Source organism: Leuciscus leuciscus, assembly GCF_965113295.1.
Source record: "Leuciscus leuciscus genome assembly, chromosome: 15".
NCBI classification, from domain to species: Eukaryota; Metazoa; Chordata; class Actinopteri; order Cypriniformes; family Leuciscidae; genus Leuciscus; species Leuciscus leuciscus.
In genome coordinates, this window is record NC_138739.1 from 14,031,756 (window position 1) to 14,059,678 (window position 27,923).

The following is a 27,923-nucleotide window of genomic DNA, read 5'->3' on the forward strand; positions in this document are numbered from 1 at the left end:
GTGTGTGTGGGTTAATGAATTCCAATCAGTCATAAATGGGACGCGCGTGCACGCTCATTCTCTCAATTACCATAAATCCCGCCCATTAAAACCGACTAACAACTATATATGGGCATCATATTATGACACGAAACGAAGGATTTCAACACGTCTTCTCAAAAGCGAATGAAGAAGAGAAAATTCTCAGATGCAGAAATTTAAGTTTTATTATCAGAAGTTCATTCAAAACGCCACATTTTATTTTCAAGCGTAGTGGCGTATCAGGTCCTAAAAAAAAGGATTGTTTTTAGGTAATAATTTAGGTAAAAATGCTTGGCAGCATATTACAGATGCAGTTAATGGTGTTTCATCTGTTAATCGAACAGTCCCAGAAGTGAAAAGAAAATGGTTCGACATGAAGCTTGACTGCAACACTTGTGACTTGCGGACTTGTAAAAAAAATTAAAAATAAAAATAAAAGATAAAATTAATAAACAGCTTGAATATAAAAAAATATATATATAAAAATAAAAATAAAAGACTTGCGGACGTGTGTTCCGTTTGCAGATGCTATTACTGGCTTTCGTAATAAAAGTAAAAAGAAAAAACGTATGTATATACTATATATAATCTTTTTTCAAAATGCTGTGTAAATATGTACCCGATTAAGGTGAATTAAAATGCAGCCTTATTAATGAGCAAAACGTTCGGATGTTAAACGCACTATTTACGCGTGGCTGGGAGCAGGTGTAGATTTCTTTCGTACCAACTAACATTTGGAAAATACGAACATTTTAATGAATCCGAAAATTTACGCCAGAACCACTTTACACACGATTTACACAAAAATTCGTTCTGCTCGTGTTTCATGAATGAGACCCTATGAACGTATCCTTGTGTGACATCAATAACAGGAATTAACATCATATAAGTCTTCTGAACAACATTGTGTGCAGACAGAGGCAAGTTACCACCTTCTTTTGTAACTATAACTTATTTAGAATTGTGATATTGTGGTTGTCAAGCTCAACGACTCAACCCTGTTACATCAAATAAAGATATAAATCTATTACTTGTGAATTATCTTTATTTTAACAATATACATGATTTCTTAATATCATGCATGCCATGTGCTCTCCTGTTATTCACTTCATGTAGAGCAGTGGCCATTTTGAGCAAAAAATCACAACCCCGTCACACTCAACCCCATTACTTCTTTGCCACGAAGCGTGCCTACATGAAAACACACACACACACACACACACACACACACACACACACACACACACATAAAAAGCACACGTTATGTTTTATGTTGAGGTCCTATTCAGTCATTTTATAATGTTCTAATGTATACTATGTTATTGCTGTTTTTCCTGCAGTCGGCTCAATAAAACTCAGTTGCAATTGCAATTTATATCTGTTGTCTTTCTGTGTTACATAATGAAATACAGTGCTTATTGAAAATCTTACTGTGAATTTGAGTAAAAAAAAACAACTATTTATATGTTAAGCTGTATTTGTCTCTTCAACCCTGTTACCCTAGTCTCAAACCTGTCACACCTACACTGTAAAGAGGTTGCTGTAAATTTTACAGTAACTTACTGGCAGCTGGATGCCAGTAAGTTACTGTAAAATGTTTTACAGTATTATTACTGTATTTTCACTTACAGTATACTGTACCATTTACTGTAATTGCATTTACAGTATTATTACTGTATTTTCACTTACAGTATACTGTATCATTTACTGTACTTGCATTTACAGTATTATTACCGTATTTTCATTTACAGTATTAGTATTGTTTTTTGTTAGTTTTTTTCATTTAAATTTTCTTTTTTTAATTTATGTTTACCCCACCCCCCAAAAAATCACAATAACTCACAAACATTTGTCCTTATAATATTCTTTTTAATCGTTGAACATTTTGTTTTAGAAGTACAAATTACAAATCTTGACCTTTAGGAGCCACTAGCTGAAGAAAAAAAAAGGCAACATCTCCAAAGTCCATAGAATTAATCTCCTGGTGACCATTTATATCTGTAGCATGGCAAAAACGTACACACACTGAAAAGCAAAACAGGCCTTAAAACAATAAAATACAGTCAAAGTCAGTGTTGTGTTGTTACATTTCAGTAATTTTGCCAGTCAAAGTTGACAACCTCTCTGATGAGAAACACTGAGGGTTTCAGGCTGATGCTTTTCTTTGGACCTTTCCAGATTTCCATCTGATCTGTGCCTTTGGTGTTTGGTGCCATCAGGGTTGACTCTCAGAATGAACCTGCAAACACAAGCAGGGAAAAAATATATAATTTTTTCAGACCGGTGTTGGCAGAATTTTCCCTAACCCTCAAACTTGATGCTGCATGTACTTTGGCGTTAATAAAAGCACTACATCTGATTCTGAATCCACCTACAGTAGTGGTGGGGGAAAAATCGATTCTGTTCAGTGTCGCGATATTTTGCGCACGCAATTATATTGATACAGTAGCGCAAATTATTCCAATATAGGTTATAAGGCTGTGACGGTGGCAGTTTTTTTTATCACTGCGGTGGTAATGGACCAACTACCTGCAGTGGTTGGGGGGTTATTATGAAAATTGAAATAAAAAAATGTAGTTTATTCGAGCAAAAAAGTCTTTATTTGAGCAATTCCGTCAAAGAAGCAACACAAAGCCTGTAAAGCATTCAAATACATATCAGTAAATATTAGAAACTTACATAATAGAAAAGTTAAATCTATATAAAAAAAAAAAAACTTTCGTTTAATACTTCCACACAAAGACACGTGATTCCACATGAAGCCATACCGCTCTGTGCTTTGAGAGGGATGACACGAGGAGGAAAGAGACCATCGATCTATTTTCTGATATCTTCATGTTTTCTACTTGTTGTAAAAGGTATGAAAAGTGAATTTAATCTTCCACAAGGGCAAGACATTTAAGCTATGTTTGAAATTGCGCTGCCAAAGAGAGCGAAACTAAAAATCAAATAAACTTGACGCGCCGTACATGTCTAATAACAAGCAAAAACTGTGTTGAAATGAATCTGACGTGCAAGTAAAAATGTAGGCTATCTGTCCTACAACGTTTTTCTACTTTACCACAGTAAAGAATGTGAATGTAATAGGCCTAAATAAAAGCGAACCAAGGAAGAAACGTTTATAATCCCCTTCGAAAATCGAGACGTAAGTGAAGATTTTGGGAAAAAAACAAGGTATTAAATGCAGGGATGAGTCACAATTTTTGGATATTCGATTAGTTTATTTAATTATAGAATTATAGTATATCGAATAGGTTGTGTAATTATTCTCTAAAATAAAATCTCCATGTTTTTGGTGCTAATGCGGTGGTGACGCGTTCATATAATTACGTTCTGTAATAAGGTCCTGTGTCCTGAATGTTCAAGGACAAAGTTTTTGCACTAGCCTCCAGTAAATGTGTAGAAGATGTTCACAGATTTAATGTGACATTTGTAGTGAGTTGAGCAGTCTTATTTTTTGTAATGTCTTTGAATAATATGGGGGACATGAATCGCAATATATCGCAGAATCGAATCGCAATACTTGCTGTATCGCAATGTTAGGAAGCGCAATAATATTGAATTGTGGCCCAAATATCGCAATACTATCGAATCATCAAATTTTTGCCAATTTCCACCCCTAACCTACAGGGATGGTATTACCCCATAATACATTACATTAAAATCATTAAAGCTTCATTCTTTTTCAATATTCCTGTAGCTTAGATTTCCAGGGAATGGATCATTTAAATTAAACTTAATACAATGTAAGTTGCTTTGGATAAAAGTGACTTCCAAATGCATGCATGTAAATGTAATGTAATGTAAAAAAAAAATATATATATATATTGGTTTACCTGATTCTGCATTCGACAAAATAGACAGCTAATGCTGAAGAGTCGTCTGTTAGCAGTTGTAACTGGATGATGATTCTGCCCTTCATTGTCAGCATCCATGTTTTTGCTTTGAGAACAGACTCTCCTGAAACAGATAAAGTCACAGCAGCCTTTTAGTGTTATAGTTTACAGAAAAAAAAACTAAAATACAATAACAGAACTTATTACTAACAACAATAACATGTGGGGTGAAGATGAGGTAAGATATAATGTTGTATGGTGTTTATAGTTTTTAATCAATTAAACAACATTAAAAATATTAGTTAGCAAAACTTTGCTATATTGATAATGGTATATTGCTAACCCTTTCCTCCTCCTTCTCCTCTTCCTCCTCCAACGTCAACCCGTTCTGTGTATTAGTGGAGAGCGTCAGCAGTGATGTACAGTCCGGAGGGAATGGCCGCTGCAAATTCAAAATAAAGAACAGAAAAGAACATGTTTGCCTGCTTAACTAATGCATACTTCAGCTAATTTAGTTGATGTCATCTTACTCACCTGTAGATGTTATCACCATTACGAAGGCAATCACAAAAAAGACTCCAAAATACACCTCCGACATTTCAGACGACATAATTCAGACCACAAACTTGAAAATAAAACAAAAGATGAAATTAACAATGGTGTTGGATAAAGGGTTAGTTTACTCAAAATTGTAAATTCTGTCACCATTTACTCACCCTCAACTTGTTCATAACTTCCATTAAATTATTTAATGTGCTGTATACAAAAGAAGATATTTTAAAGAACATAAGCAACCAAACAGTTACTGGTCCCCATTGACATCCAAAGTATTTTTTCTATTATAGAAGTCCATGCGGACCAGCCACTATTTACCAACATTATTCAAAATATCTTATTTTATATCTTAATAATATCTTATTTTACATAAATGTTCAGACGAAAGAACTTCATGCAGGTTTAGAACACGTTGTGGGCGAGTAAATGATGACATACATAATTTTCTGTTTAAGGTGTACTACGTTATCCCTTTAACTAAGTTTTACTCAGTATTTACGCTGTACATCTGCCAAAAAGTTGTGAAAGAGGAGACAGAACATACCAAAGTTATTATGCTTCTCTGTTTAATAAGTTTACTTCGGCTAATTTAGGTGAAGTTGACCATAACGTTACATACCAGTTGATGTTATCACAATGAAAAGGCTCCAACACACTCCATCGTTGCAGATGGCATTATCCAGATCACAAACCTGAAAATAAATCATATAGGCCTACGTGAAAATATTGTTTAAAACCCGCACTTTAACAAGGGTTTCGTCTATCTCACTTTACCTCAGTATTTCACGTTGAGTTCGCTGTTAGCTCGGTTAACGTTACCGTCGACTCCGCCCGCCTGATGAGCTAACCCAGCTAACAAAAAGACGTCCCTAGAACGTCCCTGAACGTCCTCTGCGAACGTCCTCTGGACGTCTTCGTGTAGGGTTCTTTAAACGTTAGCAGGACGTCGCGGGGGACGTTCGCAGGACGTCGCAGGGGACCTTCGCAGGACGTTTGCAGGACCGTCGTGCGACGTCCCGAGGGACCTTAGTGGGACGTTTGGAAAACATTCGGGGACCTTTACAGAACGTTCATTAGAAGTCCTTTTAACATCCTTGTATCATTTAATTTTATTTTACTTCTGGCTAACCAAAGAAAACAGACACGTTGTAAGGAACAAAGTATTTATTTGAACAATTGTAAAGGTGTTGTGCTCTTTCCGTGTGTGTGTGTGTGTGTGTGTGTGTGTGTCTCGGTCGGTCAGCTGTGAGGTTAGTCCGTTGGCAATTCTTCCCCTGGCATCTAAAACAACAAAATTAACACATTCAGTAGTGTTATGATTTTATATGTCTATATATGAATATGTGAAAAATAACGTCGTCTCATTTCAGCAACATTTAACGTTAGTTTCGTAGTGTTAGCATAACGGTTAGCAGTGGCAACTTACACGGCGGACAACTTCAGCAAACGTTTTAAAAGGTCAAATTTTCATAATATGTAATGATGTATAGTGGTTACGATAACTAATATATACTAATCTAAAAATTAAAAATACCTTTTAGACTGTCGAAAGAGAAAACACAAGGCCGCGTCTGAGGAGGACCGTTAACTGTCACTACGCAGCTGAGCGTTGCCATGGATACACGGATACATGCTGCGTGCCATAATGAATGACGTCACTCGCTTAGGTGCATTTGATCGTCACTTGCTAGTGTGTTATGGAAGGCATATTCTGCCAAAATTATAGTGTGGGCCAGCTATATGACACTTTTTTTTTGTTATTTGAAATGCAATGTGCTATCAGTCTTAAGTGCAATAATTAGAATAATATTTTTCCTAAAATAACTTATTTTGAATAAAACCAGTCATTCGATCGCCTGACCAACATTTTTACAGGTAGCCTAAATTAGGATACTTTTATTTGTCTTACCTGTGTTATTTTCCACTTTCTTTCCAGCAATGTGCTTTTCCATTCTTCGCATTTTCCTTGGCTGCATTCATCATGTGAAGTCGATGCATTATTTTAGAGCTCCTGAGATTCAACCTTATTTTCTTCATGCGGAATAATAAATTGTAGGCTATTCAATTGAATCACTTCTCATGTTTTTGATGTTTAAATTATATTGGCTGAAAACAGACTCGTGATTTGATTACATCTTTAATTAGTGATAGAAGTTATAAGTAACATGAAAGTTATTATCTTAACATTAAAATTAAAACACTAACATTTTTAACATTAACTTAATTTTACAATTAATTCAAATAATAGTTTTACTATAGTTTATTTGCAGTTATAAAACTGTCAATCTGCAAAACAAAAAAACATGGTTTTTAGATAAAATCCATTATCACAGTTAATTTAATGGATAAACAAATCCCCATCCAATATTGGTTTATATTTTAGTTTAATTATTCGTTTGTCTGAGTTGCAAGATGTCCGGTCTAATGATAAAAATCAAAGGCATGGGCGACTGGATTGTGTTGTCATGGAAATGGCAGGTGAGGGACGAAATAGACGTTCGCAAACATGGCCCGGACAAATGTCATCAGAACTTCCATCAGCGAACGTTACAAAGCGGACCCAAATACGGACGTCCTCCGAAGGTCCGCTCGGGAACGTTACAAAGCGGACCAAATACGGACGTCCTCCGAAGGTCCGCTCGGGAACGTTACAAAGCGGACCAAATACGGACGTCCTCCGAAGGTCCGCTCGGGAACGTTACAAAGCGGACCAAATGCGGACGTCCTCCGAACGTCCGCTCGGGAACGTTGCAAAGCGGACCTAATGCGGACCTAAGGGGACGTTCGAAAAGTCCGGGGGACGTCCCCTGTTAGCTGGGAACTTGCGTTAAAGAGGCAGAGGAACACACAACCATTATTTTTTATAGTTTTAACTAAAGAATATTTCGGCTAATATAGGTGAACTTAACTTACTCACCAGTTAATATTATCACCGTGACAGCGACCCGGCCGACAGTCAGGAAAAAAGACAGTAATAAAGGCACCAAAAAAACCATTCTGACGACAGTCAGGAAAAAAAGACACTAAAACCATTCAGACGAAAACAAAACGATACATCATGTTAGTTTGCTGTTAACATAAGTAAAAACATTTGAAAATGTTTATTTTACATAAAATAGAAATTATATACTAACCTTTTTGGTGAGTTACATGATCTTTTGTCCGTGCATTAACTGCCACTTCACCCCTCAAAAAAACACTTGAAAAGAAATCCCTCTTGCCATTGGTCAGTTTTTCGCGGGCAAGTTCACTACTGTACATTGATTTACAGTAGTGAAGAATTACAGTAGTGACCCTATATTTTCCCATAATCCTTTGCTGTTTACAGTAACATACTGTATACATATTTTACAGTATCTTACTGTACATATTACAGTAAAATACTGTTCAAATTACAGAAATCCGTTACAGTGTACATTTCCCTTTCAAGAGGTCTCTTGTATTGCATGAGTAGCTTACGCTATGGGAAAACTTCTCCTCTCTCAGGGAACCGAGGTTACGTTAGTAACAGAGACGTTTTATTTAAAAAAATGTTTACGTTTATGAAAAAGTAATTTAATGTTTGTTGAACTCAGTCTAAATTGTTCAAAGCAATCATAAGAATACTCATTTTAGTTCAATTTCTGAAGTTATTAGTACCTTTTGAAAAGATACCACCTCAGTGACCCCATTTCCAGAAAAGATGGGACATTTTGTAAAATGCAGTACAAACTAAATATGTGATTTTATTAATTCTCTTGAACCTTTATTTAACTGCCAAAAAGAAAAGATTTCCAATGTTTCCACTGACCAACCTAATTGTATTTGGTAAATATAAACACATTTTGATTTTGATGGCAGCAACACACTCCAAAAAAAGTTGGGACAGAGGCAAAATGAAAGTGAAAAGATTACTGTCATGGCTAAATTGCAAAGATGTTTCTAAAAAACCGACATTGAGTTCTCAGTCCCAAAGACGAAAGTGACGATCCATACTTTCATCAGAGACAGATGCAAAAGCAAACATCTGTAATGGTACGGTGGTGCATCAGTGCATATTCGTGACGGTATCATTGACGTGGAGGAGAGGTGTTGGTATTGCACATACAGCCATCAAGATGACATTGCTCCTGGGAAGTCTATGGTTAGACGATCATTCTGCACGTGTTACAACAGAGTGGTTTCTTACACACTCTACACCTGCAGTCCAGATCTGTCTATTGCTGATAATTTATGGCCCATCATGAAAAGGAGAATCAGACAATGACGACCACAGACTGTTGAGCGGCTGTCTTATATGAGGTGAGATTGCTAGAAAGCCTAACTCTAGTGATTTTAAAATGATGTATATTTTGTCTAAATTTTAGTGACTGGAAAAACCCAAAGTACATAGATAAAATCGTCTGCCACTTCACAGTGCAGTTTTATTGAAGTTCATCTTCTGAGTCAGACTGAAACTCCTGAGGTCGGTTTTCTACAGAAATGTGGTTTTGTCTGTTGGTGGACAAACATCTTGCAGGTGAGAATGTGTTTTCAGTGCATGAGTGTTTAGTTTGTAGGTGAAGAGCTTATTCCTGTCCTGATACTGTCAGAGTTGTTTAAACTCTTTAATCTACTGGAGAAAAAACAAACAAGATGAGCAACTGTTTGACACAGAGGGAGAGAAACAGTAACACAATTATCATATTTAACTGTTCAAAAGTTTAGAATGTGTTTCTTTTTCTTTTCTTTTTTCAAATTGGTTGGTTGGAAGGAGAAAGTTGATACATTATGAGTCCAGTCATTTTTCTTACCCACAATCTTTATGTAGAATAAAAACTATTTCACAGTTTTAAGTGCTTCAATGTTTCTGTCATTAGTAAGTATAATTTAGTAATTCACAACATTTTCCTTTGAGGATGTTAAAATACAGTTGAATATTTAGTTACATCGATCTAATAAATGAAAACGTGAGCTCTGTCTCAGTATTAAAACATAACTGAGATCATCTATCACCTTCACATGCACATCAAGTGTCACAATTTTCACACTATGTCACATGACTCTTGATCTTAAAGTAACCTGTTGCATTGTGCTGTAATACTGTTTTAGCTGCTGTTATTCAAAACTCACCAGATGGCGCCACTCAATATGGAGAATGAATTTGAGATGACGTGACAGTAAATACAGTCAATAATAATTCATTGTATCCATTTATCATTACGGCTTCAGGTCTGTCTTCAGTTCCTATAGCAGGAATATATGTTGTTGTTCTGCTGACTGCTGGTGTGATTTACTATAACCCTCTGTGAAAATATGTATTTTTATTCTAATAGACTAAAGTAATTTGAGTTTGTTAGGGGTTCAAGCACGAAGTGCTGAAACCCTATTGTAATTGTACTGATTTTTAGGGGTTCAAGCACGAAGTGCTGAACACCTATTGTATTTGTACTGATTTTTATTATTATTATTATTAGGGGTTCAAGCATGAAATGCTGAAACCCTATTGTAATTGTAAGGATTCGTAAAACGCATCGTGCAGGACAAACCGTAAGGCCTAGAGACGTGAAACCTGGCCAGATGGTAGGCCTCAATTTGGGGACAACCTATCAGAGTATGACCCCAATTGGCCCATAGGTGGCGCTACAGCAACCAAAAGTACTAAATCGCTCACAACTCTTAGACCGTTTGTCCCAGGATCAAGTGTCTTATATCGTTGGAATCCTTGGCTCAAGGCGGACAAAATGGCTATCTCCGATTTGGATGTAGGCAGGGAAAATTTTCTGCTATGTCGGATTTTGTCCAAAACCTACTTTTGCGAACTAGTCCCTGGTTTTTGGCCCGATCGGAACCAAACCAGTCTAGGACAATTCTCTGGACTCTCTAGATCAATAATTATCGAAAAAAAGTTGAACTTTTGCATTTGGGTGGCTGTAACAGGGTCATTTAGAAAAGGGGCGTGGCAAAATACACTAAAAAGCCTATAAATCCCAAATGAAAACTCAGAACTTCACAAAAATTGATGAGCATATGTGTCAGAACATGGTGAGGAAGCATGCAGAGTTTCATGGAGATCGGACCATAGGTGGCGCTATAACTGGCAAAAAGCCTTCATTCTTATTAGGGGTTCAAGCATGAAATGCTGAAACCCTATTGTAATTGTAAGGATTCGTAAAACGCATCGTGCAGGACAAACCGTAAGGCCTAGAGACGTGAAACCTGGCCAGATGGTAGGCCTCAATTTGGGGACAACCTATCAGAGTATGACCCCAATTGGCCCATAGGTGGCGCTACAGCAACCAAAAGTACTAAATCGCTCACAACTCTTAGACCGTTTGTCCCAGGATCAAGTGTCTTATATCGTTGGAATCCTTGGCTCAAGGCGGACAAAATGGCTATCTCCGATTTGGATGTAGGCAGGGAAAATTTTCTGCTATGTCGGATTTTGTCCAAAACCTACTTTTGCGAACTAGTCCCTGGTTTTTGGCCCGATCGGAACCAAACCAGTCTAGGACAATTCTCTGGACTCTCTAGATCAATAATTATCGAAAAAAAGTTGAACTTTTGCATTTGGGTGGCTGTAACAGGGTCATTTAGAAAAGGGGCGTGGCAAAATACACTAAAAAGCCTATAAATCCCAAATGAAAACTCAGAACTTCACAAAAATTGATGAGCATATGTGTCAGAACATGGTGAGGAAGCATGCAGAGTTTCATGGAGATCGGACCATAGGTGGCGCTATAACTGGCAAAAAGCCTTCATTCTTATTAGGGGTTCAAGCATGAAATGCTGAAACCCTATTGTAATTGTAAGGATTCGTAAAACGCATCGTGCAGGACAAACCGTAAGGCCTAGAGACGTGAAACCTGGCCAGATGGTAGGCCTCAATTTGGGGACAACCTATCAGAGTATGACCCCAATTGGCCCATAGGTGGCGCTACAGCAACCAAAAGTACTAAATCGCTCACAACTCTTAGACCGTTTGTCCCAGGATCAAGTGTCTTATATCGTTGGAATCCTTGGCTCAAGGCGGACAAAATGGCTATCTCCGATTTGGATGTAGGCAGGGAAAATTTTCTGCTATGTCGGATTTTGTCCAAAACCTACTTTTGCGAACTAGTCCCTGGTTTTTGGCCCGATCGGAACCAAACCAGTCTAGGACAATTCTCTGGACTCTCTAGATCAATAATTATCGAAAAAAAGTTGAACTTTTGCATTTGGGTGGCTGTAACAGGGTCATTTAGAAAAGGGGCGTGGCAAAATACACTAAAAAGCCTATAAATCCCAAATGAAAACTCAGAACTTCACAAAAATTGATGAGCATATGTGTCAGAACATGGTGAGGAAGCATGCAGAGTTTCATGGAGATCGGACCATAGGTGGCGCTATAACTGGCAAAAAGCCTTCATTCTTATTAGGGGTTCAAGCATGAAATGCTGAAACCCTATTGTAATTGTAAGGATTCGTAAAACGCATCGTGCAGGACAAACCGTAAGGCCTAGAGACGTGAAACCTGGCCAGATGGTAGGCCTCAATTTGGGGACAACCTATCAGAGTATGACCCCAATTGGCCCATAGGTGGCGCTACAGCAACCAAAAGTACTAAATCGCTCACAACTCTTAGACCGTTTGTCCCAGGATCAAGTGTCTTATATCGTTGGAATCCTTGGCTCAAGGCGGACAAAATGGCTATCTCCGATTTGGATGTAGGCAGGGAAAATTTTCTGCTATGTCGGATTTTGTCCAAAACCTACTTTTGCGAACTAGTCCCTGGTTTTTGGCCCGATCGGAACCAAACCAGTCTAGGACAATTCTCTGGACTCTCTAGATCAATAATTATCGAAAAAAAGTTGAACTTTTGCATTTGGGTGGCTGTAACAGGGTCATTTAGAAAAGGGGCGTGGCAAAATACACTAAAAAGCCTATAAATCCCAAATGAAAACTCAGAACTTCACAAAAATTGATGAGCATATGTGTCAGAACATGGTGAGGAAGCATGCAGAGTTTCATGGAGATCGGACCATAGGTGGCGCTATAACTGGCAAAAAGCCTTCATTCTTATTAGGGGTTCAAGCATGAAATGCTGAAACCCTATTGTAATTGTAAGGATTCGTAAAACGCATCGTGCAGGACAAACCGTAAGGCCTAGAGACGTGAAACCTGGCCAGATGGTAGGCCTCAATTTGGGGACAACCTATCAGAGTATGACCCCAATTGGCCCATAGGTGGCGCTACAGCAACCAAAAGTACTAAATCGCTCACAACTCTTAGACCGTTTGTCCCAGGATCAAGTGTCTTATATCGTTGGAATCCTTGGCTCAAGGCGGACAAAATGGCTATCTCCGATTTGCTCGCCCTTCAGGCGCCAATTTTGAGTAAATTGCATTTTTTTGAAAAACCTATTTTTGCGAACTTCTCCTAGGTTTTTGGCCCGATCGGAACCAAACCACTGCAAGAATATTCTCTGGAGTCTGACAATCAATAATCATCCAAACAATTCAAAATTTCAATTAACGGTCGATAAGGGGAACCAAAATATTTGATGGCAGCAGGGCCACTTTTACTAAAACGGTTATAAATTGTGAACGGAAAGAGATTTTTTTGCTAAATTTGGGATACATCTTCCTGAGCTCAGTCTGAGATCACTTGAAAAAAATCGCAACAATTGGCCACTTGGTGGCACTATAAAACGGTTATAACTTGTGAACGGAAAGAGATATTTTCGCAAAACTTGGGACACATGTTCATGAGCTCATTCTGAGGTCACGTGAAAAAAATCACGACAATTGGCCACTTGGTGGCGCTATAAAATGGTTATAACTTGTGAGCAGAAAGAGATATTTTCGCTAAACTTGGGACACATGTTCATAAGCTCAATCTGAGTTGACATGAAAAAAATCGTGACAATTGGCCACTTGGTGGCGCTATAACAGTGAAAAAAATCATGAAAATAGCTATAAGCGCACCCAACCGTTAGTCTACTGAAAATTGGCACGCAGTAGCCGCGTTTCCACTGTCGGGCCAGGTCCGGGCTAGGGCTAACAGCGAGCCGAGCCGGGCCAGTGGCCTCGGGCCTCAAGCACCGGGCTTGCGTTTCCACTGCCGGGCCATTAGCCCTGCAGCGCTGCCCTAAACCCCGCCCTTAACACGCCTTCCTGGATCAAACGTCAAACGTCATACAAGTGATACATCCCTGCTCCACTTCTGAGTCAAATAAAGCACTTTGGGATGACGATTCTAGCACAAAAAACATAAACACGCATATGAGCCACTTATGCAATATTTTATTTGTTTTCTTAGGAAGTTAGAAAACTTAGAATTTATGAAGATAGCATGTATTAACTCACCGTCCGCGGCTGCCATAGTGTCCCGACTTGTCCCTCCACTAACAGAGGGACGGTGACCCAGCACACCGTCCATCAAGTCGAACCATGGAAAGTTCCTTCTCTGGGCACCGCTTTGTCCATTGTGCGTTTTAATCGCCTTGTACTGCGCCCGCAACTTTTTTTTTTTTTTTTTTACTTGAAGCGTTGTTCGCTGAATGCTTAGCTTAGCAAGTTCAGCAACGATGTATTTTATAACGTCCTCGTATCTGCACACGCCGTCAAATTGACGTTGTACCCTTTCTTCTGCCCAAATGCTCAGAAGAGCTTTGATATCTTCGACAGACCAGTACAGGCGATTCTCCATTTCGAGCAGCGTTTATTTTTCGCGATATAAAAAAGTGAAATGTGCATCTTACCGCAGACCATAACTTTCCCTAACACCGATAAACTCCGCCTTTTACCTTGACCACGCCTCTAGCCCAAGGTATTCGATGGGCCAGAAATCCTGGCCGTTGGCCCCGAGTAAGCCCCGATCAAGCCCCGGAAGTGACAGTGGAAACGCGACTGGCCCTAGCACGCACTAGCACGGCCCGGCCCTGGCCCGACAGTGGAAACGCGGCTAGTGTCTTTGTCCAGGGTGCCATGATAGTCTATGAGAACATTGGTGTATCTAAAAAAACTCACTATACGTCATTGGCACAATGCCTTGAAGGAGCCTTAAAAGTTTCAAGCCCATGTTTTTTTCACAGGAGTGACCTCCAAGAATCCTTGCAGAGTCCAACAATACCAAACATGCCAGGTTTCGCCTTATGGTTTTTGTAAGTGTCATTTAGAGCTTTAAAAACTGTGGTTATCTTCAAAGCCGTTAGTCCGATCGAGACGACAACAACAAAAAAACTAAGGAAATTTGAAAACATAGATAAATAGCTAAACAATAACGCCAAAATGTAAAAATTATGATAGGAACTGACAAATTTTTTTATTAAATCCAATCAATTTCACCCATGGATCATTTTGATGCTCTCACATGTTTGAAACGAACAATGATGGATTGTGATGAAATTTGTTTTGAATTGGGACTGGCGAATCCCCGTCCATACTGTCAATGACCGTTCGCAAAGACCCGCCCACTTTAGTTACTGTTGCTATGTCTGACAAGCGATGCAGTGAAAAATACATTGCGGATCAGAGAAAAGACTGCGCGCTGACAGACAAGTACTTTTGATATGAAACAAAGTCTCACCTTTCAAATGTAGTCATTTTTTAGAGACATTTAAACAATAAATACCGTTTTGTGACTCTTTAATGTGTCTGACAGATCGCTGTAGACTCGAGGCTCAGTTAAAGCTGCTCGTGAACCGATCATCAATTGGTGAGCATATGTGACATAACATCATTAACAAGCATGCCAAATTTTATGGAGATCGGACCAAAGGTGGTGTTATAACTGTTAAAAAACTTTAAAACCATACATTTCCTATGGTACATTGCCTGTATTGGCTCTAAATGGTGTTTTCCATCTATTATGTCAGTGGTTACATGCTTGCTAAATAAAACTTAATCACTTTTGATGCTTTTGTGCTTAAAGGCCTTAACTGCTTGAACCCCGATAAATGCTGCTTGCAGCTTTAATTATTATTAGGGGTTCAAGCACGAAGTGCTGAAACCCTATTGTTATTGTTAATTTTCCCATGATGCAACATTCAGACATAAAACTGATCGGGCAGACCAAACCGTAAGTCGTAGAGACTTGAAACTTTGGGGGCTGATAGTACTCACACCGCCTACAGCGTCACCAAGGCCCGCCCCGATCGGCCTGACGGGGGCGCTACAGCGGTCAAAAGTACGAAACGGCTCATAACTCATCAACCGTGAGGCGTAGGCTCAAGTGTCTTATATCGTTGGATTCCTTGGCTCGAGGCGGACCAGGTGCATGCCTCGGATTTGCTCGTCACCCTGGGAAAATTTTCGGGTATTTGGGGTTTTTCACAAAACCTACTTTCGCGAACTAGTCCTAGGTTTTTGGCCCGACCGGAACCAAACCAGTGCAGCAAGATTCTCTGGAGTCCGAATGTCAATAATTATCAAAAAAAAGTGAAAATTTGGGCTCACGGTCCCTAAGGGCCGCCAAAACGTCTGAAGTGGGAGGAGCCCATTTTGCTTAATTGGCTATAACTCGTGAACGAAACGAGATTTTTGCACCAAACTCAGCACACGTATGTACGAGCTCATTCTGTGGTCGCGTGAAAAAGGACGTGGCGACTGGCCACTTGGTGGCGCTATAACTGTTAAAAGGGTGTCAAAATGATGCATTTCTATGGCAAATCCCATGAAATGGCTGAAAGCGGCCATCTTGCTGTCTGATTTGCATACAACCTCACAAAATCGGGCATGCGCATGCGTCACGTGATCCTAAAGAAGCTTGGAAACTTTCACGGACGTCGGGCCATTGGTGGGGCGCTTTAACTGTCATAAAGGTGAGAAGGCCTCTGTATTATCCTATGCAAAATGACATTTAAATGACTGAAAAATGGGGGAAAAAAGAGCAGAACTTCACCAAATTAGCTGAGCACATGCGCCATATTATTCTAAAGAAGCGTGCAAACTTTTATGGAGATCGGGCCATCAGTGGAGGTGTCACAGTTTAAAAGGTAAAAAAATAATTCACCACATTTCCATGATAAATGAGCTAAAAGGGCAAAAAACATACTTTTTCCTCTCCGAGGCACATGTTAAAAGGCTTGATAAAGTTTTTGGAACGCAGCAGCGCAAGCGGCAAGTGCCTAGACCCTATAGTTTTTTTTTTAGAGGCCTTTTTGTGGCCCTTTTTTAGCCACTTATTAGGGGTTCAAGCACGAAGTGCTGAAACCCTATTGTTATTGTTAATTTTCCCATGATGCAACATTCAGACATAAAACTGATCGGGCAGACCAAACCGTAAGTCGTAGAGACTTGAAACTTTGGGGGCTGATAGTACTCACACCGCCTACAGCGTCACCAAGGCCCGCCCCGATCGGCCTGACGGGGGCGCTACAGCGGTCAAAAGTACGAAACGGCTCATAACTCATCAACCGTGAGGCGTAGGCTCAAGTGTCTTATATCGTTGGATTCCTTGGCTCGAGGCGGACCAGGTGCATGCCTCGGATTTGCTCGTCACCCTGGGAAAATTTTCGGGTATTTGGGGTTTTTCACAAAACCTACTTTCGCGAACTAGTCCTAGGTTTTTGGCCCGACCGGAACCAAACCAGTGCAGCAAGATTCTCTGGAGTCCGAATGTCAATAATTATCAAAAAAAAGTGAAAATTTGGGCTCACGGTCCCTAAGGGCCGCCAAAACGTCTGAAGTGGGAGGAGCCCATTTTGCTTAATTGGCTATAACTCGTGAACGGAACGAGATTTTTGCACCAAACTCAGCACACGTATGTACGAGCTCATTCTGTGGTCGCGTGAAAAAGGACGTGGCGACTGGCCACTTGGTGGCGCTATTACTGTTAAAAGGGTGTCAAAATGATGCATTTCTATGGCAAATCCCATGAAATGGCTGAAAGCGGCCATCTTGCTGTCTGATTTGCATACAACCTCACAAAATCGGGCATGCGCATGCGTCACGTGATCCTAAAGAAGCTTGGAAACTTTCACGGACGTCGGGCCATTGGTGGGGCGCTTTAACTGTCATAAAGGTGAGAAGGCCTCTGTATTATCCTATGCAAAATGACATTTAAATGACTGAAAAATGGGGGAAAAAAGAGCAGAACTTCACCAAATTAGCTGAGCACATGCGCCATATTATTCTAAAGAAGCGTGCAAACTTTTATGGAGATCGGGCCATCAGTGGAGGTGTCACAGTTTAAAAGGTAAAAAAATAATTCACCACATTTCCATGATAAATGAGCTAAAAGGGCAAAAAACATACTTTTTCCTCTCCGAGGCACATGTTAAAAGGCTTGATAAAGTTTTTGGAACGCAGCAGCGCAAGCGGCAAGTGCCTAGACCCTATAGTTTTTTTTTTAGAGGCCTTTTTGTGGCCCTTTTTTAGCCACTTATTAGGGGTTCAAGCACGAAGTGCTGAAACCCTATTGTTATTGTTAATTTTCCCATGATGCAACATTCAGACATAAAACTGATCGGGCAGACCAAACCGTAAGTCGTAGAGACTTGAAACTTTGGGGGCTGATAGTACTCACACCGCCTACAGCGTCACCAAGGCCCGCCCCGATCGGCCTGACGGGGGCGCTACAGCGGTCAAAAGTACGAAACGGCTCATAACTCATCAACCGTGAGGCGTAGGCTCAAGTGTCTTATATCGTTGGATTCCTTGGCTCGAGGCGGACCAGGTGCATGCCTCGGATTTGCTCGTCACCCTGGGAAAATTTTCGGGTATTTGGGGTTTTTCACAAAACCTACTTTCGCGAACTAGTCCTAGGTTTTTGGCCCGACCGGAACCAAACCAGTGCAGCAAGATTCTCTGGAGTCCGAATGTCAATAATTATCAAAAAAAAGTGAAAATTTGGGCTCACGGTCCCTAAGGGCCGCCAAAACGTCTGAAGTGGGAGGAGCCCATTTTGCTTAATTGGCTATAACTCGTGAACGGAACGAGATTTTTGCACCAAACTCAGCACACGTATGTACGAGCTCATTCTGTGGTCGCGTGAAAAAGGACGTGGCGACTGGCCACTTGGTGGCGCTATAACTGTTAAAAGGGTGTCAAAATGATGCATTTCTATGGCAAATCCCATGAAATGGCTGAAAGCGGCCATCTTGCTGTCTGATTTGCATACAACCTCACAAAATCGGGCATGCGCATGCGTCACGTGATCCTAAAGAAGCTTGGAAACTTTCACGGACGTCGGGCCATTGGTGGGGCGCTTTAACTGTCATAAAGGTGAGAAGGCCTCTGTATTATCCTATGCAAAATGACATTTAAATGACTGAAAAATGGGGGAAAAAAGAGCAGAACTTCACCAAATTAGCTGAGCACATGCGCCATATTATTCTAAAGAAGCGTGCAAACTTTTATGGAGATCGGGCCATCAGTGGAGGTGTCACAGTTTAAAAGGTAAAAAAATAATTCACCACATTTCCATGATAAATGAGCTAAAAGGGCAAAAAACATACTTTTTCCTCTCCGAGGCACATGTTAAAAGGCTTGATAAAGTTTTTGGAACGCAGCAGCGCAAGCGGCAAGTGCCTAGACCCTATAGTTTTTTTTTTAGAGGCCTTTTTGTGGCCCTTTTTTAGCCACTTATTAGGGGTTCAAGCACGAAGTGCTGAAACCCTATTGTTATTGTTAATTTTCCCATGATGCAACATTCAGACATAAAACTGATCGGGCAGACCAAACCGTAAGTCGTAGAGACTTGAAACTTTGGGGGCTGATAGTACTCACACCGCCTACAGCGTCACCAAGGCCCGCCCCGATCGGCCTGACGGGGGCGCTACAGCGGTCAAAAGTACGAAACGGCTCATAACTCATCAACCGTGAGGCGTAGGCTCAAGTGTCTTATATCGTTGGATTCCTTGGCTCGAGGCGGACCAGGTGCATGCCTCGGATTTGCTCGTCACCCTGGGAAAATTTTCGGGTATTTGGGGTTTTTCACAAAACCTACTTTCGCGAACTAGTCCTAGGTTTTTGGCCCGACCGGAACCAAACCAGTGCAGCAAGATTCTCTGGAGTCCGAATGTCAATAATTATCAAAAAAAAGTGAAAATTTGGGCTCACGGTCCCTAAGGGCCGCCAAAACGTCTGAAGTGGGAGGAGCCCATTTTGCTTAATTGGCTATAACTCGTGAACGGAACGAGATTTTTGCACCAAACTCAGCACACGTATGTACGAGCTCATTCTGTGGTCGCGTGAAAAAGGACGTGGCGACTGGCCACTTGGTGGCGCTATAACTGTTAAAAGGGTGTCAAAATGATGCATTTCTATGGCAAATCCCATGAAATGGCTGAAAGCGGCCATCTTGCTGTCTGATTTGCATACAACCTCACAAAATCGGGCATGCGCATGCGTCACGTGATCCTAAAGAAGCTTGGAAACTTTCACGGACGTCGGGCCATTGGTGGGGCGCTTTAACTGTCATAAAGGTGAGAAGGCCTCTGTATTATCCTATGCAAAATGACATTTAAATGACTGAAAAATGGGGGAAAAAAGAGCAGAACTTCACCAAATTAGCTGAGCACATGCGCCATATTATTCTAAAGAAGCGTGCAAACTTTTATGGAGATCGGGCCATCAGTGGAGGTGTCACAGTTTAAAAGGTAAAAAAATAATTCACCACATTTCCATGATAAATGAGCTAAAAGGGCAAAAAACATACTTTTTCCTCTCCGAGGCACATGTTAAAAGGCTTGATAAAGTTTTTGGAACGCAGCAGCGCAAGCGGCAAGTGCCTAGACCCTATAGTTTTTTTTTTAGAGGCCTTTTTGTGGCCCTTTTTTAGCCACTTATTAGGGGTTCAAGCACGAAGTGCTGAAACCCTATTGTTATTGTTAATTTTCCCATGATGCAACATTCAGACATAAAACTGATCGGGCAGACCAAACCGTAAGTCGTAGAGACTTGAAACTTTGGGGGCTGATAGTACTCACACCGCCTACAGCGTCACCAAGGCCCGCCCCGATCGGCCTGACGGGGGCGCTACAGCGGTCAAAAGTACGAAACGGCTCATAACTCATCAACCGTGAGGCGTAGGCTCAAGTGTCTTATATCGTTGGATTCCTTGGCTCGAGGCGGACCAGGTGCATGCCTCGGATTTGCTCGTCACCCTGGGAAAATTTTCGGGTATTTGGGGTTTTTCACAAAACCTACTTTCGCGAACTAGTCCTAGGTTTTTGGCCCGACCGGAACCAAACCAGTGCAGCAAGATTCTCTGGAGTCCGAATGTCAATAATTATCAAAAAAAAGTGAAAATTTGGGCTCACGGTCCCTAAGGGCCGCCAAAACGTCTGAAGTGGGAGGAGCCCATTTTGCTTAATTGGCTATAACTCGTGAACGGAACGAGATTTTTGCACCAAACTCAGCACACGTATGTACGAGCTCATTCTGTGGTCGCGTGAAAAAGGACGTGGCGACTGGCCACTTGGTGGCGCTATAACTGTTAAAAGGGTGTCAAAATGATGCATTTCTATGGCAAATCCCATGAAATGGCTGAAAGCGGCCATCTTGCTGTCTGATTTGCATACAACCTCACAAAATCGGGCATGCGCATGCGTCACGTGATCCTAAAGAAGCTTGGAAACTTTCACGGACGTCGGGCCATTGGTGGGGCGCTTTAACTGTCATAAAGGTGAGAAGGCCTCTGTATTATCCTATGCAAAATGACATTTAAATGACTGAAAAATGGGGGAAAAAAGAGCAGAACTTCACCAAATTAGCTGAGCACATGCGCCATATTATTCTAAAGAAGCGTGCAAACTTTTATGGAGATCGGGCCATCAGTGGAGGTGTCACAGTTTAAAAGGTAAAAAAATAATTCACCACATTTCCATGATAAATGAGCTAAAAGGGCAAAAAACATACTTTTTCCTCTCCGAGGCACATGTTAAAAGGCTTGATAAAGTTTTTGGAACGCAGCAGCGCAAGCGGCAAGTGCCTAGACCCTATAGTTTTTTTTTTAGAGGCCTTTTTGTGGCCCTTTTTTAGCCACTTATTAGGGGTTCAAGCACGAAGTGCTGAAACCCTATTGTTATTGTTAATTTTCCCATGATGCAACATTCAGACATAAAACTGATCGGGCAGACCAAACCGTAAGTCGTAGAGACTTGAAACTTTGGGGGCTGATAGTACTCACACCGCCTACAGCGTCACCAAGGCCCGCCCCGATCGGCCTGACGGGGGCGCTACAGCGGTCAAAAGTACGAAACGGCTCATAACTCATCAACCGTGAGGCGTAGGCTCAAGTGTCTTATATCGTTGGATTCCTTGGCTCGAGGCGGACCAGGTGCATGCCTCGGATTTGCTCGTCACCCTGGGAAAATTTTCGGGTATTTGGGGTTTTTCACAAAACCTACTTTCGCGAACTAGTCCTAGGTTTTTGGCCCGACCGGAACCAAACCAGTGCAGCAAGATTCTCTGGAGTCCGAATGTCAATAATTATCAAAAAAAAGTGAAAATTTGGGCTCACGGTCCCTAAGGGCCGCCAAAACGTCTGAAGTGGGAGGAGCCCATTTTGCTTAATTGGCTATAACTCGTGAACGGAACGAGATTTTTGCACCAAACTCAGCACACGTATGTACGAGCTCATTCTGTGGTCGCGTGAAAAAGGACGTGGCGACTGGCCACTTGGTGGCGCTATTACTGTTAAAAGGGTGTCAAAATGATGCATTTCTATGGCAAATCCCATGAAATGGCTGAAAGCGGCCATCTTGCTGTCTGATTTGCATACAACCTCACAAAATCGGGCATGCGCATGCGTCACGTGATCCTAAAGAAGCTTGGAAACTTTCACGGACGTCGGGCCATTGGTGGGGCGCTTTAACTGTCATAAAGGTGAGAAGGCCTCTGTATTATCCTATGCAAAATGACATTTAAATGACTGAAAAATGGGGGAAAAAAGAGCAGAACTTCACCAAATTAGCTGAGCACATGCGCCATATTATTCTAAAGAAGCGTGCAAACTTTTATGGAGATCGGGCCATCAGTGGAGGTGTCACAGTTTAAAAGGTAAAAAAATAATTCACCACATTTCCATGATAAATGAGCTAAAAGGGCAAAAAACATACTTTTTCCTCTCCGAGGCACATGTTAAAAGGCTTGATAAAGTTTTTGGAACGCAGCAGCGCAAGCGGCAAGTGCCTAGACCCTATAGTTTTTTTTTTAGAGGCCTTTTTGTGGCCCTTTTTTAGCCACTTATTAGGGGTTCAAGCACGAAGTGCTGAAACCCTATTGTTATTGTTAATTTTCCCATGATGCAACATTCAGACATAAAACTGATCGGGCAGACCAAACCGTAAGTCGTAGAGACTTGAAACTTTGGGGGCTGATAGTACTCACACCGCCTACAGCGTCACCAAGGCCCGCCCCGATCGGCCTGACGGGGGCGCTACAGCGGTCAAAAGTACGAAACGGCTCATAACTCATCAACCGTGAGGCGTAGGCTCAAGTGTCTTATATCGTTGGATTCCTTGGCTCGAGGCGGACCAGGTGCATGCCTCGGATTTGCTCGTCACCCTGGGAAAATTTTCGGGTATTTGGGGTTTTTCACAAAACCTACTTTCGCGAACTAGTCCTAGGTTTTTGGCCCGACCGGAACCAAACCAGTGCAGCAAGATTCTCTGGAGTCCGAATGTCAATAATTATCAAAAAAAAGTGAAAATTTGGGCTCACGGTCCCTAAGGGCCGCCAAAACGTCTGAAGTGGGAGGAGCCCATTTTGCTTAATTGGCTATAACTCGTGAACGGAACGAGATTTTTGCACCAAACTCAGCACACGTATGTACGAGCTCATTCTGTGGTCGCGTGAAAAAGGACGTGGCGACTGGCCACTTGGTGGCGCTATAACTGTTAAAAGGGTGTCAAAATGATGCATTTCTATGGCAAATCCCATGAAATGGCTGAAAGCGGCCATCTTGCTGTCTGATTTGCATACAACCTCACAAAATCGGGCATGCGCATGCGTCACGTGATCCTAAAGAAGCTTGGAAACTTTCACGGACGTCGGGCCATTGGTGGGGCGCTTTAACTGTCATAAAGGTGAGAAGGCCTCTGTATTATCCTATGCAAAATGACATTTAAATGACTGAAAAATGGGGGAAAAAAGAGCAGAACTTCACCAAATTAGCTGAGCACATGCGCCATATTATTCTAAAGAAGCGTGCAAACTTTTATGGAGATCGGGCCATCAGTGGAGGTGTCACAGTTTAAAAGGTAAAAAAATAATTCACCACATTTCCATGATAAATGAGCTAAAAGGGCAAAAAACATACTTTTTCCTCTCCGAGGCACATGTTAAAAGGCTTGATAAAGTTTTTGGAACGCAGCAGCGCAAGCGGCAAGTGCCTAGACCCTATAGTTTTTTTTTTAGAGGCCTTTTTGTGGCCCTTTTTTAGCCACTTATTAGGGGTTCAAGCACGAAGTGCTGAAACCCTATTGTTATTGTTAATTTTCCCATGATGCAACATTCAGACATAAAACTGATCGGGCAGACCAAACCGTAAGTCGTAGAGACTTGAAACTTTGGGGGCTGATAGTACTCACACCGCCTACAGCGTCACCAAGGCCCGCCCCGATCGGCCTGACGGGGGCGCTACAGCGGTCAAAAGTACGAAACGGCTCATAACTCATCAACCGTGAGGCGTAGGCTCAAGTGTCTTATATCGTTGGATTCCTTGGCTCGAGGCGGACCAGGTGCATGCCTCGGATTTGCTCGTCACCCTGGGAAAATTTTCGGGTATTTGGGGTTTTTCACAAAACCTACTTTCGCGAACTAGTCCTAGGTTTTTGGCCCGACCGGAACCAAACCAGTGCAGCAAGATTCTCTGGAGTCCGAATGTCAATAATTATCAAAAAAAAGTGAAAATTTGGGCTCACGGTCCCTAAGGGCCGCCAAAACGTCTGAAGTGGGAGGAGCCCATTTTGCTTAATTGGCTATAACTCGTGAACGGAACGAGATTTTTGCACCAAACTCAGCACACGTATGTACGAGCTCATTCTGTGGTCGCGTGAAAAAGGACGTGGCGACTGGCCACTTGGTGGCGCTATAACTGTTAAAAGGGTGTCAAAATGATGCATTTCTATGGCAAATCCCATGAAATGGCTGAAAGCGGCCATCTTGCTGTCTGATTTGCATACAACCTCACAAAATCGGGCATGCGCATGCGTCACGTGATCCTAAAGAAGCTTGGAAACTTTCACGGACGTCGGGCCATTGGTGGGGCGCTTTAACTGTCATAAAGGTGAGAAGGCCTCTGTATTATCCTATGCAAAATGACATTTAAATGACTGAAAAATGGGGGAAAAAAGAGCAGAACTTCACCAAATTAGCTGAGCACATGCGCCATATTATTCTAAAGAAGCGTGCAAACTTTTATGGAGATCGGGCCATCAGTGGAGGTGTCACAGTTTAAAAGGTAAAAAAATAATTCACCACATTTCCATGATAAATGAGCTAAAAGGGCAAAAAACATACTTTTTCCTCTCCGAGGCACATGTTAAAAGGCTTGATAAAGTTTTTGGAACGCAGCAGCGCAAGCGGCAAGTGCCTAGACCCTATAGTTTTTTTTTTAGAGGCCTTTTTGTGGCCCTTTTTTAGCCACTTATTAGGGGTTCAAGCACGAAGTGCTGAAACCCTATTGTTATTGTTAATTTTCCCATGATGCAACATTCAGACATAAAACTGATCGGGCAGACCAAACCGTAAGTCGTAGAGACTTGAAACTTTGGGGGCTGATAGTACTCACACCGCCTACAGCGTCACCAAGGCCCGCCCCGATCGGCCTGACGGGGGCGCTACAGCGGTCAAAAGTACGAAACGGCTCATAACTCATCAACCGTGAGGCGTAGGCTCAAGTGTCTTATATCGTTGGATTCCTTGGCTCGAGGCGGACCAGGTGCATGCCTCGGATTTGCTCGTCACCCTGGGAAAATTTTCGGGTATTTGGGGTTTTTCACAAAACCTACTTTCGCGAACTAGTCCTAGGTTTTTGGCCCGACCGGAACCAAACCAGTGCAGCAAGATTCTCTGGAGTCCGAATGTCAATAATTATCAAAAAAAAGTGAAAATTTGGGCTCACGGTCCCTAAGGGCCGCCAAAACGTCTGAAGTGGGAGGAGCCCATTTTGCTTAATTGGCTATAACTCGTGAACGGAACGAGATTTTTGCACCAAACTCAGCACACGTATGTACGAGCTCATTCTGTGGTCGCGTGAAAAAGGACGTGGCGACTGGCCACTTGGTGGCGCTATAACTGTTAAAAGGGTGTCAAAATGATGCATTTCTATGGCAAATCCCATGAAATGGCTGAAAGCGGCCATCTTGCTGTCTGATTTGCATACAACCTCACAAAATCGGGCATGCGCATGCGTCACGTGATCCTAAAGAAGCTTGGAAACTTTCACGGACGTCGGGCCATTGGTGGGGCGCTTTAACTGTCATAAAGGTGAGAAGGCCTCTGTATTATCCTATGCAAAATGACATTTAAATGACTGAAAAATGGGGGAAAAAAGAGCAGAACTTCACCAAATTAGCTGAGCACATGCGCCATATTATTCTAAAGAAGCGTGCAAACTTTTATGGAGATCGGGCCATCAGTGGAGGTGTCACAGTTTAAAAGGTAAAAAAATAATTCACCACATTTCCATGATAAATGAGCTAAAAGGGCAAAAAACATACTTTTTCCTCTCCGAGGCACATGTTAAAAGGCTTGATAAAGTTTTTGGAACGCAGCAGCGCAAGCGGCAAGTGCCTAGACCCTATAGTTTTTTTTTTAGAGGCCTTTTTGTGGCCCTTTTTTAGCCACTTATTAGGGGTTCAAGCACGAAGTGCTGAAACCCTATTGTTATTGTTAATTTTCCCATGATGCAACATTCAGACATAAAACTGATCGGGCAGACCAAACCGTAAGTCGTAGAGACTTGAAACTTTGGGGGCTGATAGTACTCACACCGCCTACAGCGTCACCAAGGCCCGCCCCGATCGGCCTGACGGGGGCGCTACAGCGGTCAAAAGTACGAAACGGCTCATAACTCATCAACCGTGAGGCGTAGGCTCAAGTGTCTTATATCGTTGGATTCCTTGGCTCGAGGCGGACCAGGTGCATGCCTCGGATTTGCTCGTCACCCTGGGAAAATTTTCGGGTATTTGGGGTTTTTCACAAAACCTACTTTCGCGAACTAGTCCTAGGTTTTTGGCCCGACCGGAACCAAACCAGTGCAGCAAGATTCTCTGGAGTCCGAATGTCAATAATTATCAAAAAAAAGTGAAAATTTGGGCTCACGGTCCCTAAGGGCCGCCAAAACGTCTGAAGTGGGAGGAGCCCATTTTGCTTAATTGGCTATAACTCGTGAACGGAACGAGATTTTTGCACCAAACTCAGCACACGTATGTACGAGCTCATTCTGTGGTCGCGTGAAAAAGGACGTGGCGACTGGCCACTTGGTGGCGCTATAACTGTTAAAAGGGTGTCAAAATGATGCATTTCTATGGCAAATCCCATGAAATGGCTGAAAGCGGCCATCTTGCTGTCTGATTTGCATACAACCTCACAAAATCGGGCATGCGCATGCGTCACGTGATCCTAAAGAAGCTTGGAAACTTTCACGGACGTCGGGCCATTGGTGGGGCGCTTTAACTGTCATAAAGGTGAGAAGGCCTCTGTATTATCCTATGCAAAATGACATTTAAATGACTGAAAAATGGGGGAAAAAAGAGCAGAACTTCACCAAATTAGCTGAGCACATGCGCCATATTATTCTAAAGAAGCGTGCAAACTTTTATGGAGATCGGGCCATCAGTGGAGGTGTCACAGTTTAAAAGGTAAAAAAATAATTCACCACATTTCCATGATAAATGAGCTAAAAGGGCAAAAAACATACTTTTTCCTCTCCGAGGCACATGTTAAAAGGCTTGATAAAGTTTTTGGAACGCAGCAGCGCAAGCGGCAAGTGCCTAGACCCTATAGTTTTTTTTTTAGAGGCCTTTTTGTGGCCCTTTTTTAGCCACTTATTAGGGGTTCAAGCACGAAGTGCTGAAACCCTATTGTTATTGTTAATTTTCCCATGATGCAACATTCAGACATAAAACTGATCGGGCAGACCAAACCGTAAGTCGTAGAGACTTGAAACTTTGGGGGCTGATAGTACTCACACCGCCTACAGCGTCACCAAGGCCCGCCCCGATCGGCCTGACGGGGGCGCTACAGCGGTCAAAAGTACGAAACGGCTCATAACTCATCAACCGTGAGGCGTAGGCTCAAGTGTCTTATATCGTTGGATTCCTTGGCTCGAGGCGGACCAGGTGCATGCCTCGGATTTGCTCGTCACCCTGGGAAAATTTTCGGGTATTTGGGGTTTTTCACAAAACCTACTTTCGCGAACTAGTCCTAGGTTTTTGGCCCGACCGGAACCAAACCAGTGCAGCAAGATTCTCTGGAGTCCGAATGTCAATAATTATCAAAAAAAAGTGAAAATTTGGGCTCACGGTCCCTAAGGGCCGCCAAAACGTCTGAAGTGGGAGGAGCCCATTTTGCTTAATTGGCTATAACTCGTGAACGGAACGAGATTTTTGCACCAAAC

The 27,923-nt window shown here is 41.9% G+C and overlaps 1 long non-coding RNA gene across 1 annotated transcript; it reads right to left on the reverse strand.

Annotated features, from left to right (window-relative positions):
• Positions 1-1,869: 1,869 nt before the first annotated feature.
• On the reverse strand, positions 1,870-7,346 carry LOC309476336. Its single transcript, XR_014198015.1, has 7 exons — positions 7,330-7,346; positions 5,187-5,255; positions 5,032-5,104; positions 4,392-4,482; positions 4,201-4,299; positions 3,858-3,981; positions 1,870-2,260 (listed from the first exon to the last, which is right to left on the reverse strand). It is a non-coding gene; the product is annotated as an uncharacterized lncRNA (long non-coding RNA).
• Positions 7,347-27,923: the final 20,577 nt, after the last annotated feature.